General features: G+C 31.6%; 1 long non-coding RNA gene across 1 annotated transcript; it reads right to left on the reverse strand.

The window, feature by feature from the left end:
* Positions 1-396: 396 nt before the first annotated feature.
* Positions 397-866, reverse strand: LOC111456062. The gene is made up of 2 exons (XR_002712692.1): positions 787-866; positions 397-690 (listed from the first exon to the last, which is right to left on the reverse strand). It is a non-coding gene; the product is annotated as an uncharacterized LOC111456062 (long non-coding RNA).
* Positions 867-9,836: the final 8,970 nt, after the last annotated feature.

The following is a 9,836-nucleotide window of genomic DNA, read 5'->3' on the forward strand; positions in this document are numbered from 1 at the left end:
TTTCTAATAAATAGTTTTAAGAAGTTAACTAGAGTTTACAATCCCCTCCTTACTGATCAAAGTTGGGCGGAAAAACCCTATTACAAAACTCCTCTCCCACTTCTTCTTCCCTTTGTTTTTTTTTTTTTTTAACACTTCTTAGTTTTGCGCAAATGTCTCCATGTTTTTTTTTCCTTATATTTTATTTGTTCGTTTTTGTTAGTGATTATTTATTTATATTATTGAGTTCTCTTGACTAAGACGATTCTACTCTTAATTTTCTTTTCGTGTTGTATTTCAATTTTTTTCTTTCAATATTACTACCGTATTACTAAAGATTTAGATTTAAATTTAGCACCTAAAAGAATATTAAGTTTTCCGGTGAGAAATCATACCCAAGCATAGTATGATAGAAGAAGAAGAAGGTAGGATAAAGAGAATAACTTAAACTGTGTGTTGAATGACGAAAACGTCACCCAACCATTTTATTACATTCAGCATATGATAGGATTAAAAGCACTCAGTTGGTAGTGCAAGGGTAGAAGCAATAGCAAAGGTAGGTAAAAGGAACTGGAGGGGTAGGCACGCACTGAGATGTTGATCCAGGATGCTTTTGTAGGCACTTCTGATGGCACTCTTTCGATATACATCCTTCATACAACTTGTCAACACAATTTCTTGAAAAGGCTGGTTGAGGTACCATCAATGCCACTGCAAAAATTTCAAAAAAAAAAAAAAAAAGAAAATCAAAATAGAGATATCTAATAATTTGAAGTCCATAATAAAGATGATATATGATGAACAAACATGAGAAAAGAAGAACAAGGAACAATACGGAGCATGCTGGAAACTTGGCCATCTCTTAAAGATAATTTCTCTCTTTGGTTATTTCATTTGTGATTGTAGAGCTTGTATTTATGGGCAGATTTGTGATTTACAAACATGGAAACTCAGTCCTTGTTCGTATTTTATTGGACAATTCTATATGGAAAGTAGACCAATTATTGTAACTCTTATAACATATACTTTTTATGGGAGGTAATTTTATACAAACATATCCCTCGTTTATGGAATAATAACGTACAATTGTTGAACCATTGTGCTCGTGGGAATCAGAGCTTCAACTTCGGTAAAGGAACAATCATGAACTTGAAGTCAATATCACATGAGCAAGAGAAATAACTAATTGTTGGAGCTACAACACAACAACAGCCCAAAAAAATAATGATAATAATAATAAAAAAAATAATAAATAAAAATAATTATAAAAAAAAAAATAAATAAATAAAATAAAAAAAGAGAGGAATAACCTCCCCACTTTTCTCCATAACCTCTCATCCCTCCCCCAATTATCTCTCTTCAACCCGCTCCATAAAAAAAAATCACTGTTTGCGAAAGAAAGAAGAAAAAGAAAAAGAAAAAGAAAAAAAAAAGAAAAAGAAAGAAAGAAAAGCAACCAGAATTAATTTGAGGAAAAAATGAGAATGGCCTCTACAGAGATTCACCGACCAAGATTTACTTGAAAATAGATTAAGATGTATATTAAATCTTAATTTTCTTTTATTCTATTTTTTTTTAAACCACAATGAATTATAGTTAGATCTTCATTAAATCTAACCATTGTTTAGCTTTGAGTTAAAAACTAAATGTTAATCGTTTATATGAATTCTAGTAAATCTGGTCAGATGAGTAGTATTAGATCAGTAAATTAGTAAATTTATATTAGTAGAAAGGAATAGATTAAAAATAAAATGGCCAAGTAAATTTGTGAACAGAATTTAAATATTAACCGAATGAGAGAAAAGGAAACACAAAGATAAGAAAAGATTTGGAAACAAGAATATGGTTGAAATTTGGAATACATGAAAAAAAAAACATAAAGATAAAAGAAAGATTTGAAAACAGGAATCCTGTAGAAATTTAGAATACATGTGAACAAAATTAAAAAACAATAGAGTAAATAAAGATCTATAAAAAGAGTAACTAAAAACTTAAAACTAATTAAGAGAGAAATGTAAATATACAGAGTAGGAAACTAGAGAATGACTTGAAATAACCCTATTAATTTTTTTTTATACAACAATAATTATATAAAATAAGTTTTTTCATAAAAACATAATTATAGATATATAACCTTTAAACTTTTAGCAATGGACCATTTAAAGACTCTTAGTAATAGACCAATGTAAAGTAGAGAAATAATTTTATAGAGTTCATACTTGAAACTGATGTCATGTACTCACATAGGTTGGCTTGGATTTCAAAGGACAGAACCGAACTTTCATTAAAAATATATTCGTGACAACAACTTAAGCTAACTAGGTGAGTGACCTTACTATCAGCATGGTTATATTTGATGTTGACATGTGCCCCGTGGTTCTGCACGTGTCATATATATTGATATGTGTGAATTGTTTGTAGATTGATATGTTTATAATATGTTATAATATGTGAATTGTATGATAATAATTACAATATGATGTGTTCAATGATATGTTTGATATAGGATACGAAAATGATGCACAAAACGAAATGTAACGATAGGAGTAAGATACGTTCATGAAACGTTAAGGTTAGATTACATACCGAAGTGCTATGGATATGAGAGACTGATAAAAGAATACAGTTAGGTTATGGGTACAAAAGGATAAGTGTGTGATAGATTGATAGAACGATAGCGTTAGGATATGTTCCTGTGAAGATATGACTAAGGTATGTTCATGTAACGACATGATTGTGATAGGTATAAGAACGTTAAAACTATGAGAAGTTAGACAAAGATAGGACCACGAAGTGTTTACGATACGACATGTGAATGACGGATATATACATGTTGTCATATGATATGAAAATGATATGAAATATGTTACGGTACGAGATATGTGATAAATTGACATGTTTATGTTATGATATATTGTGATGCAATATGTTATGGTATGATATGTATATGATAAAATGTTATGCCTCCTAAATTGTGTGTATATAGCATGATATGAATGACATGAAATATAACCCCGTTAGAATTATGTATGATATGAGAACTGATGTAATAGCCCAAAAATAAATAAAGAAATAAACGAATAAAAATAATTATAAAAATAGTTAAAATTATAATAATAAAAAAATTAATTAATTAAAAAAAAACATTTTCCCATCTCTCTCCACTAACCTCTCATCCCTTCCCACAATTATCTCTCCTAGACCCATCTTAGGCCAACTGAAAAAAAAGAAACAGAAAAACAACAATGTCAGATTTGAGAAGTAAAATGTCGTTCAACAGATTGTAGATTCAGAGTTTGTCAGTTATTACGGTAAAATCCTATATCAGATTTCCTTTTCCTTTGTAGTTATGGTGATAAGAAATTAATTTAGGATCAAATCTTCTTTCCTATCTTAACCGTTGTAATAATGAGATCCCATATACAATTATTAGATTTTTGTTAGCATTTTAATTATACAAAATAAGGTTATAAGTTAGATTCAATAAAATCATATCTGGTTTTTGTTGTGCCCCATCCTATATTTTTGCAAGGCCGAATTTTTCGTCATAAAGACCATTACTCACTAAACCTCATTCCCAGAGGGTTTTTGCACCATCCTATTTTTGCAAGGGGGGATTTTGCTCCATCCTCTTTTTTCAAGGGGGATTTTACCTCATAATGCTTATTACCCACAAAACCTCTTACCCGGAATAGGAAAGAAAGAGGCTTTCCTACCATCCTATATTTTTTCAAGGGGGAATTTTTCGTCATAATGCTTATTACCCACAAAACTTCTTGAAAGAAAGAGGCTTTCTAAGCTAATCTATAAACTAAAAGATCGTAACCTGTACTTAAAATTGGTAAGTAATATCTGTTTACACAATTGAAAAACCTATTTACAGAATGAAAAAGATTAGAGAGAGAGGGAGGGAGATTGAGGAAAATTTGTTAAATAGTATTTAACAATACAAGTAAATATTACGTCAGTGAGCTCCTTTCAATTTTAAAACCTATTTACAGAATGAAAAGGATTAGAGAGAGAGGGAGGGAGAGCAAGGAAAGATATGTTAATCAGTATTTAACAATAATAGGAAATATCAGACGGCAGTGAGCTCCTTTCACTTTTGTGTAACATAAAACATTCAGAATTTTCATCAGAGGGCAGTGAGCTTCTTTAAATTTTGTCCAGAAAAGATCAGAATTTTAAGATGCCAATGTAAATTAGAGTAATAATTTTATAGAGATAAAACTTGAAACTGATGTCATGAACTCATATAGGTTGACTCGGATTTCAAAGAACGGAATCGAACTTTCATTAAAGATATATTTGTGGCAATGACTTAAGCGAGCCAGGTAAGTGACCTTACTATCGGCATGGTTATATTTGATGTTGACACGTGCCCTGTGGTTCTGCACATGTCATATATATTGATATGTGTGAATTGTTTGTTGATCGATATGCTTCTTATATGTTATGTTATGTTATAATATGTGGTTTGTATGATAATAATTATGGTACGATGTGCTCAAGGATATGTTTGAGATAGGGTACGAGAAGGATGCACAAAACGAAATGTATCGATAGGAGTAAGATACGTTCATGAAACGTTAGAGTTAGGTTACATACCGGAGTGCTATGGATAAGAGAGATTGATGAAAGAATATGGTTAGGTTATGGGTAGAAAGGGATAGGTTTGTGATAGATTGATAGAATGATAGCGTTAGGGTACGTTCTTGTGATGATATGACTAAGGTACGTCACGTAATGATATGTCTGTGATAGGTATAAGAACGTTAAGGCTATGGTAAGTTAGAGAACGATATGACTATGAAGTGTTTACGTTATGACTTGGTTATGATATGATACATTGTATGCTAGATTGTTGTGCTTACGTACGAAATCATGTGAACATGAATGTATGTTATTTATGCTGCTTAGTTGATGTGATATGAATGCATGTGACGATGTGTAAGATTATGGCTTGTGTTTTAAGTTAAAGGTTATGTTTTATGAAATTTAAATGAAGTCTTCCGCATTCAATGTTTATGGTATGTATACAGTAGCGACCTTAAATTAAGTAGAAAATTTCGAGTCGTTACAGGTAAGCTCTCTAGCATTATGTTAGCATAACTATCTAGTACCTCCTTGATTTCGCTTGGAATAGTTTCCTCAGTGGTCACTTCTTCCATCAGTGGTATAGCCATAAATGTAGGTTCCTCTTGTGCAAGTCCTCTTTTCAATTGTATGGCCGAGATCATTCTAAGATTACCTGGTTGCTTGATGCTTGCAGGTATTACTGTGGGGTTGCGGTTGATGATCACTAAGCATTTCGCCCGTGGCATTGGGATAACTTTGTGTTCTAGGAGGAAGGTCATCTCAAGTACCACGTCGAAGTCGTCCATGCATAACAATCACAAGCTTTTTCGTGATTTTAGAGGTTACACATAAAGTTATCCCATGGACGACTTTTGAGCATGTGATTGTATTTCACAAGCTTTTTTGTGATTTTAGAGGTTGTGTTACGTGGAATGAGTAAGTGATGAATGGCTAAGATCTCTTGCATTAAGAATAGGGTTATGGGTTACTTAAGCATGTATGATGGTTGTGTTTCTATGCTTTGTATGAATTTAATATGAATGAAGATTCATGAATTGTTCCTTCGAATTTTGAGTTAATTCATCAGAGTACGACGTATGCATTATATTGGCTAGAAACCACGTCAAGTAGATGAACCACTAGTATGATAAGAATTTATGTTGTTGAGATGTATGTCCTAAAGCCTCGTAATTAATTGTATAAGTTTTAATAATAATTTTGATTATTTCACTTACAATTCAAAATTATTCACTAAAGTTATTGATGTAATCTTGAATAATATGGGTTTGATATTACAACCATGTTCAAGTAATAACCTAGGTCCATAGTATATGGTTAAATTTGGGTGTTTTATCCCAGAAACATTATTGATACGACCCATCTTGTAATTGTTGCAAATGATTTGATCCAAATTATTGATACGACCCATTTTATTTCGTATACAATGAGTTTGTATAAAACTAAACCACAAAATATTTGATCTCTTTTTTTAAATCGATCAATTGAAAAGATTAATATTCCATATAATGATCATATGCGACTTGATCTTGATTTTAATGACTTTGGAACTTTTGCCTGTAAAGGCTTGTCCTTTGATTTGTATGAGTGAGAAGGGTTCTTGTATCTAATTCAATATGTCTATAATTCTTTGGGACTGGACCAAATAGGTAGTTTGAAGCCTAACTTCACGAGATGAAATTTACTCATTACCCACATAGGGTAAGTAGATGAGTTACTTCTCTTAAGTACTGATTTCGAGACTTGAACAATGAGGTCTCACCCTCTCACTGACCCAAGTGTTTTATGATTGGATCATAAATAACTTATTCAAACAGAATTAGTGGTACTCAAGATAAAACCAACTTGCGACCCAATTATAATTACAAACAACTTGTGAATGATCAACTTTCTTGTAATGATTATATCAATAAACACAACTAATCTTATAATACATAAGAATGCAACTTTAGGTTTATAGTAGAGTGCCTATCGTTAATGAATAGAAGTTAATTAATTAATTTGTATTATTGGATGTTATAATTTGTAGGTCTATAAAGTTTATTTGTTAATTCAGAGTAATACTAAAACATTTAGTTGGAAAAAAAAAATTAGATGTCTAAATTAATATTTAATATAACATATAAAAGAAAAAATATTTTTAGTTTGAATTTTTAAAATTAAAATTTAATATTTTAAATATATTAAATCTTAAAAAGTTATATTTATTGTATTTGATACCTCAAAGATTAAAATAATTAATGTCAATTTAATTTCTTTTTTTAATGCATATTTGAAATTTATATGAGATTTAAATTAATTAAATATATATATATAGATTATCTTATATTTAAATTTGATTTAAACATGATATTATATCTTTAATATATTAGATATTTAAATATATTATTGACAAAAATTCTCCCAATTTTTTTGTTTAGACCTTTTGGGTTGAGCCAAAATGTTTCTCCAAGTCTGCTTAATTTTTTCCATTTTGTTCAATTTTAAATAAACTAAAAGTCGATTATTCTAACGAATAAAACGTTCATTCTCAACATAGGTTATCTCTTTATGTCTCGACTTGAGTTTTTAGGCTTCAAAACATGGACTAGGACTAAAAAGATATGGACAAAAATAAATATAAATAAAAGTAAAATAAAATAAAAATAGAATTGGATAAAATTCAAATCGAGATCAAGACATAGCACCAAAATTAAATTCAATTGTAAGACGATGCTATTCAAGTTTATTACCAACGGAGAATATGAGTTTTGAGATACAATTATGAAATAAAGTACAAAAAACTCAAATACAAGGACGGGTTAACGCTCTGGAACAAACCCATTCAGTTTAAGATGGTGGTTCACCCGCATCACAAGTCTGCTGGGCGATAAATTTCATATCCGGAGTGAAATACTTTTTTGTTCCTAGACTTAGGTAGCTTGCCTTGCCTAAGCAGTGTAGAATCGGTGTTCTAGGTTGAGACGCTATGTCGCAAAACTCTCTCTGATGGGGACATTATGGTGTGTGCTAGCCTACTCTCATCACCCATAAAAGGTTAGCTTGCAAACCTTTTGCACAAAACCATCTAAGTCACCTAATATTGGGGGAGCGGCCCACATGTGCTTGCCATCTATTAAAACTACTACCATAATCTCACATCCTCTCTCACCATGGATATGTTGTGTAAGGTAATCCAACTAAATTTTCAGTCACACAACCCTAATGGTACTAGCCTTAACTTGACAGTATTGGTACCTAAGAAAGAAGGAAAGTGAAAGCTCTGTTGATACTATACCAACTACTAATGATATGGAAGCTTCCTTTATCATTCTTGGATACCACCGTTTGAGGTGTAGTAGATTCTTGGAGGTGTAGTAGATTCTTAAGGGTGTTTAGGAATTGCACCGTTTGAAGCGCTATATGGAAAGTAGTGTAGGTCTCTGTTATGCTCGAATTAAGTAGGTGAATTAGAATAAATGGGACCTGAGTTAGTCAAAATCACCAATGATTTCATAGAAAAGATCAGGGTAAGGATTTGCACAGCTCAAATTAAACAGAAAAGCTACGACGATGTAAGGTGTAGGAGTTTGGAATTTGAAGTAGGGAACATGGTATTCTTGAGAGTGGCTCCAATGAAACGTGTTTTGATATTCTTGCATAAGGCAAGCTAAGTCCACACATCATCACACCTTTCAAAATTCTAGAGCGAATTGGTCTAGTAGCATGTAGGCTGGTACTACCACCCTCGCTCTCAAGTGTGCATGATGTACTCCATGTGTCAATGCGCATAGAATGTATAATAGACCCTATTCACATGATAGATTACGAGCCCTTTTAGATTGACGAGACTTGAATTACGAGGAGAAACCGATGAGCCCTTTTATGTAACTTTCATATATATATATATATAGACACACTTTGACGTCTTATTCCACTTTTATCTACTGATTTAAAGAAAAATGTTTATCAATTTTCTTTAAAAGCCCAGTGTTACTACGTGCAGATTGTAGCTTAAGTATCTCGAAAAGTTGATTGTTACACTTAATCTAAATAAGGAGTTTGCAGTAAGGATCTCACGTGATAGTTCAATCTTCCAAAGTATCTTAAACTGTGTGTTGAATGACGAAAACGTCACCCAACAATTTTATTTCATTCATCATATGATATGATTAAAAGCACTCGATTTCAAGGGCAAGGGTAGAAGCAATAGCAAGTAAGAGTAAAAGGAAGTGTAGTGGCTGCCACACAGTGAGATGTTGATTCAGGATATTTGTCTAGACACTTCATCTGACAATCTTGTGGTCGGCATCCGTCATACAACTTCTCCTCACAATTTGCTGAATGGGCGGCTCGAGGAACCATCAATGCAACTACACATATTTGAAAACATTTAAACAAAATTATTAAAAATTAAAATCAAATCAACTTTAGAATTTTTTAAACATAATTTGAAGACATAAACAAAGATATAGATATGTAATGAACAAACCTGAGAAAAGAAGAACAAGTAAGAATAGAGAGCAAGAAAATTTGGCCATCTCGATCTTAGAAATTAAATCAATGATAAATAAAATTGATCTTTTGGGTTATTTCATTTGTGATTGAAGAACGTGTATTTATGGGCAAATTTGTTATTTTGATACATGGAAACATATTCATTTTGTATTTTATTGAGCCATTCAATTAGGGAAGTGGTCAATTATAGAAACTTGGAACAGATATTTCTGGTTTGGGCTATTGAATGTCCTAACTGTAAAATAATAACAACTAATTAAACCTAATCTTAAAGACATTTCGAAATATGACATTATTTTTAGTTTATCCGATAAAGACCGATGAAAAGTTGAATAGATCTATCAATAACTCAGATCTATTAGAGACGTGTGAAAGAACTACTTACTAAGCATGTTTATATTCATTCTAAACATGTAAGTATTCATTCTTGATTTGCTCTTCACGTAAACTTGTAGGATCGATTAGGACATGACTGGTTATGCTATGTTTGACCAACTCCTTGAGACGATCCACTCTCAAGGTACACATAAGTTTATACCTTTGATCGTCGTTCACAATCGTGGAGTGCAGTATCTACTTGAAATTTACTGAAGAAGGTCAACATTTAAACTGCTCTAGCTATAGTGCCCTAAATTTAGTTCGGTTCTCTTGTGCATGCTTTACCAGGCATAACGGTAATTTTTTATAACTTATAATAGTATATACTCATCCAAAAGTGTCATTCCAAAGTCCTTAACATGCAATTTCTAACAACTTAATATAAG

The sequence above is a fragment of the Cucurbita moschata genome, unplaced genomic scaffold (assembly GCF_002738365.1).
Source record: "Cucurbita moschata cultivar Rifu unplaced genomic scaffold, Cmos_1.0 Cmo_Scf00002, whole genome shotgun sequence".
Classification (NCBI taxonomy): domain Eukaryota; kingdom Viridiplantae; phylum Streptophyta; class Magnoliopsida; order Cucurbitales; family Cucurbitaceae; genus Cucurbita; species Cucurbita moschata.